The sequence below is a fragment of the Rhinolophus ferrumequinum genome, chromosome 4, assembly GCF_004115265.2.
Source record: "Rhinolophus ferrumequinum isolate MPI-CBG mRhiFer1 chromosome 4, mRhiFer1_v1.p, whole genome shotgun sequence".
Classification (NCBI taxonomy): domain Eukaryota; kingdom Metazoa; phylum Chordata; class Mammalia; order Chiroptera; family Rhinolophidae; genus Rhinolophus; species Rhinolophus ferrumequinum.
This window is the reverse complement of record NC_046287.1, coordinates 43035192-43040951: the sequence shown is the minus strand read 5'-3', so window position 1 is coordinate 43040951 and position 5760 is coordinate 43035192.

Below are 5760 nucleotides of genomic sequence, written 5' to 3'. Positions count from 1 at the left end.
TCTGGAAGAGAAACAGAAATAATTTAATATTTTCCTTCCAAATAATTGCATTTTAATCAGTTGAGTGGACTAAGCCCTCATCTTCAATTGCTACCTGCCAGCCTATGTTGACCATCTTTAAAATGCCAGGGTTGGAGAGAATGAGATGTTGGTACCATAATATTTTTGTTCATATCAGCATGTTTCTATCCACAGATACTGGAACCTTTTTTAAAATAACATAATTACATAAATGTCTGACACACACTGCATATACACTCAAATAGTAATTTCAAAACATATTGTAATTTTTAGAACAGATGCTACACAACTGCCAGAAGAATCTGAACAAGCCATTGTTTGGTGCCAAGAGAATACTTCTCTTAATTTGCTTCTGTTTTTTGTTCTCACCTAGGTGTTAAACGACTATCATTATTTGTGTCATCTCCAGTGCCTAATCAAGTTAACTCAAGGTACCAAATATTCTTCTACACCAGGACATAACTTTTATTAGTTTCCCCAAGCTCAGTGAAAAGCTTAGATTCATAGAATATTAAAACTGGAAGGGCCCTGAGGGATCATCTAGCTTATCTGTCTAATTTAACAGGGGGGGAATGACTGGCTTATGGTTCACAGTGGGAGAGGGAGTCAGGGTTTTGGAAAGGAAGAAGGGTAGTATTTCTATTTCTTTCTCTAAATTTCCTTGCCAACTCTGATGACCTAGTTTCTTTGGAATGTTTTTTCTTTGTTCTGCTTTCTTTGATCTCTGTCCCTTTCTCTCAGTCTTGGTGTCAACTGAAATATGGATCACAGATCTGTCTCCTTCATACTCTAAAAGTTCCACTCACATGACGCCACCAGAAGGAGTAGATTTTCACTGGGGATACATGGGAGTAATAGCAGAGGGGATTGTATCTCTTGGCCATATGGCAGATGAATTTAAATTGATTAGATTCCTCTTTTCATACAAGTCCCTGTCAATTCTGGCAATGTATAGTTCTACCTTCCACCACGTGCTGTTCATCTCTTTAGCCTATCCCCCAACCTTTCCCCCTCTGTTTTCTCCCAGCTCCACACTGCTTTTTCGGGGTCACAGTTCTTTAACTTGTCTTTGTGCTGTTCCTGCTAACCCATCCTCTTGAGGCTTTATTTTCTGTTAACTACAGTTTTTTAGTGTATTTTCCTAAATAAAAACTGTTCTTACCTTAATAGGAACTCTGGTACCAACAACAAAATAATATATATTTTTTTACCTATTTATATCATAACTGAAATGTATTTAAATGGCATTTTGATAAACGAAGCAAAAGTACTTAATTCTACGAGGGAAGGGTAAGTAAGGCAACATTTATTCTGAAAAATGAAGAAGGCAAGATTGGGGAGCCAAGTATATCAGGCAAATAGTCACCTGGAGGTGAATGTAGAACAAGTGGCAAATTGGAAGGGATGGTGGGTTCCTGAAATTCATGGTTCCTATGATGGTGGGAGAAAATCATAGGCATGTGAGTGTAGGAGAAGATCGCAAAAGGTTTTCTTTTTATGTCCTGATAAATTATTTAGATGGGGAGCACAATGTACCACCACCTTTTCCTCTGGTTCTTTAACTCCTCTGCCAATCAACTTACATCCAGTCTGGTACTACCTTAGTCCAGGCTGCTATATCTTTTTCTTAGACTATTATGTTGTTTTGAGGTACCGACACCAGCAAGAACATGATACATTAAGAAAACGAACTGTTAACTCAGGATGGAATAAAAATGTGTGGAGAAGTGACAGGAGATGAGCTGGAGAGACAAGCAGGAGCCAAGACTCTTTCCAAGGTCAACTTTGTATTCACTCAATTCTTTTAGATCCCAGATAACTAATGATCTATCCAAATCTATTTACTTAACATCTAGAAAGGAGCATTCTCACCATCTAAACCTTTCTTCCCACTCCCCTCTGCAAAAAACATGAACAATATACGATTCTAGCAAATTTCCAGTGTAGCATAACATTGATTATAAAAATAAATATCAAAATAACGATATTTTATTGGTAGAGATCAAAGAAACTCGTGGAGACACTCCACATTCATAAGAACTGGTTGCAATAACATTTAGTTATTTTAGACCATCTGTGAGAACATGAAAATAGCCTCATTATATTTATATACATAATAGTAGTTATTAAAATTTGATTTTCTTTGTAGTGCACTCAAACAAAATGAGAAGCGGAGAAGCTACAGTCCATATTCTATGAATGTGGAATAAGGGAAATAATTAGACGTACAAAGAAACTGTGGAGTTTGAAACTTAAATCTGAAATATCTGAAAATTTTTATTAGCAATTCCAAGGTACCCATAGATTAACCTAGGTATTGGCTTAACCGTAGTCACCAGAGCCGGCAATGTCCTAAAGGAGGAAGTTCACAGTCACTGACATCAGCAGGCTGCCTTAGGAAGTGCTCTCTGCCACACCTTGCTACGCTGTTGTACTGATGAAGCGAAATCATGTCCATTAAAGTCCCTGCCATCTTCTAAGCCCATAATGAATAGTAGCTTTCCATCCTTGATTGAGTGTGGCAAAGGCTGTTCTGCTCCTGCCACTGGATTTTTAGTTTTACAAGTTATATTTTTTATTCTTGTGGTTGTATAAAATATAGCAACAGTTCGCTGGCTCTCTAGTATCTGCTGGGCACTATGCACAGTATTTTTCATATGTGTACACACACACATGCATATTTTTCTCTCATATACAGAACTACCCTGCCATGTTGGTTTTACCATCCCTATTCTACAGATAAGGCAAAAGCCTCAGCTATTGAATGAGTGCTCACGACTGTCGAATAGATGAGTGAAAGAGCTAATATTTAGTTCAGGTTCTTGGTTCTCCAATGGTAGCTCTCTTCTTGCGCCTTCCTCTTCTCATGCCATCAGCTTTTCTCTGTGGGACTTGGAAGCTAATTAAATAGCCTTAAAGCCTTTTCCTTGACATGCATTGAAAAGAGCTGTCTAACACTTTGGATCATCTAAGTGTGGGTTTCATAGTTGAAGCACGTATACTATTCACTCATTCGCTTTTGAGATTCCTTTGAATGCAAGTCCTCCTCACTTTGCAGATGCAAACTGAAACCACGTAAAGTGGTTTTAATAATCAACAGGAAAAATTATGATTGTTCCTTGACCATTAAAATTTTTGTTGGAATCTACTCCTTAGATAACTATTTCTGTGATCATGTCGTTGCCCAATTCTTGAAGTCAATGAAAAACTGCTTTCAACAATATTTCTTTACCGCTGTTAACACAGCTAAATGTAGAATGGCAGCTGGCCATCTCAGTATCCATGGGAGTTTTTATGTTCTTTTAGAGATGAGCTTGTTTGATGATGTCATCCCAGACTTTTTTTTATGATAAGTCAAGATATTATATTTCTGGAAGCAATACAAGAAGCCTCAGAATACATTCTTGAAGAGGAGCGAACTCCAGATTCTTCCTTTACAACACTTAAAATCTTTCTTTGTATTCTTTCCAAACCATTCCGATAATAGTTCATCAGTGCCATCTCTCCAGATTTGAAATGTACTCTAGAGAGGGCCTAAAACAGGCCCCGCCAGGGGCTGACAGAATAGCAGCCCTGTCTCTAGACTGTGGCGTGTGATGGGGCCGGACATTCTCATTATAGGGCGGGGCTATGTTGCGACGAAAGGTGGGAGGAAGCATTCAAACTGAATATCTTGGTATTTTGAAGAACCTTGATTATGACAAAAGTGGTGTTTTAACAATTCTTTCAACAACATGGAGGAAAGGAGATTTTGTGTTCAAATGACTTATTTCTTTGATTTTTCTAAAGGGACTCTGTATGTGGAGAGGGTCTTCTCCCAGCGTGAGGCAGGGCACTTCGGAATTCAGGAGGAAGGAGGCAGTTCTGAGTTCCACAGAACAAATTAGCCACAACAAGGTGCTTTACAAAAGGAATAATGGAGTGGCCTCCCTAATAAGACAAGTGTAAATGTCTATCTATTACATTGTTTGGTACACCTGAAACTTAAAAAAAATAAAAAAAGGAACAATGGGGGTCAAACTGCATAGTAGTGATTGTGAACTTCCTGTTCCCAAACTCACACTTTGGAGTAGATGAAGTTCAGAGCCTACTGTGTGCAGAATAAATGGTCATTGTTCCAGTTGTGTCCTCTCCTACACCACTCACTTATTCCTTCAAAGAACTGAGAATAGGAGGAGTCAAAGTTGAAACAAAAAGCAGAAGTCCTTGTTTTGGTAGGTTAGGGGGCACCCTGGTGAAGAGGAGTGAGCTGTGTGCCTTCCCTCAGGAAGTTATGCTGCAAGTCTCCATTTGTTTGTTTGGAAAATGGTCGTGCCACCATCTTCAAAGAAATTAATTGTTAAAAGATGCTCGAAACTCTAAAAAGAAAATTTAAAAAGGAAAAAAGGATCAGCAGTGAAGCTATTCGTAAGTAAATGTCAAAACCAGGGACAGCTAAATTAACTCAACATATATTTAATGAGTAAATACTTTGTGCCAGGCAGGACTGCCATGTACAATTGTGCAAGTATGTCTGCTGCACAAAAGTACCTGGCTACTCATGAAGAAACCAAGTGGGTTAGCGGAGGCCCAGAGTCAGAAAACATTTTCAGCTCTGGGGACAAAATGATGAACAGAATAGAGAATGTTCCTGTCCTAAAAGAACTTATATTTCAGTGGAGGTTGCAGACACATTAGCAGGCAATCATGTAACAGTGTGTTGGATGTTATGTACGGAGAGTGCCACAGGCGCACAAAAGGGACTCTGATCCAGGTAGAGATTTCCTGGAAAGGAGACGGAACAGGCGGAGAGCAGAGGGTGAATAGGATTTAGACAGACTCACAGACAACATGCAGGCCATGGAAGTGTCTGAGATGGGTCCAAACTGCTGAGTTTGGTACTTTCAAAGCTGTGAATGAATTCCATTTAGTTGAAGCACCAGGAGTAAGGGTAGAGAATGAGTGTGGAGAAGCAGGCAAGGCCTCACTCATGCAGAGCCCAGCTGAGCATTGTGAAGTGGTGGAAGCCATGAGTAAACATTTCTAAGCAGGAAGCAGGGGGCAGGGATGACAGGATCTGAATTTTGAAAAGTGCAAGGTCTGGACAGATTTAAGGGGAACAACAGGAGAGGGAAGATACAAGCGAGACTGCTTTGAATATCCCCTACATTATAATTTTTATTTTAGAACCATTTAAATAGTTTATCTCAATAGCATTTAAATAAATTAAAAGGCAATTACTTAGAACTGAAAATAAAATGAAATGACTGACCTTAACTATGTGTCTGGTTGGTGACAAAATTACACAGAGATGAGTTAATCCAAATGACTTAAAAAAAAAAAAATGATTGTTTGACCCTAGTGGGATACACCCAGAGGAAAAAAAGCACTGCAAAAAAAAAAAAGGAAGAAAAAAAATTTTAAGCTGTTTTCAGCAATCATTTTGTTGGAGGAAATGTGACTAATTATTCTGAGATTTTTCTGTGTATTTTGTGAACAATATCAAATAAGTAATTATGTAAGTTTTTCAGCAGAGTTGAAAGGAGATACAAATACACGATAATGAGGTTAAATGGAAAGTTTATAAGCCTGAATTTGAAGTGGAAGTATTACTATAAATCTAAGCCACAGTTATTAAAAACAGATTATTTCCTACTGTGTCCACTGAGAAGTTTAGAAACCATGAGCAACCCATTTGCCATGATACCACTAATGTCTAGCATGTGGTCCAGAAATACTAAAAGTAAACAGAAGTCCTGG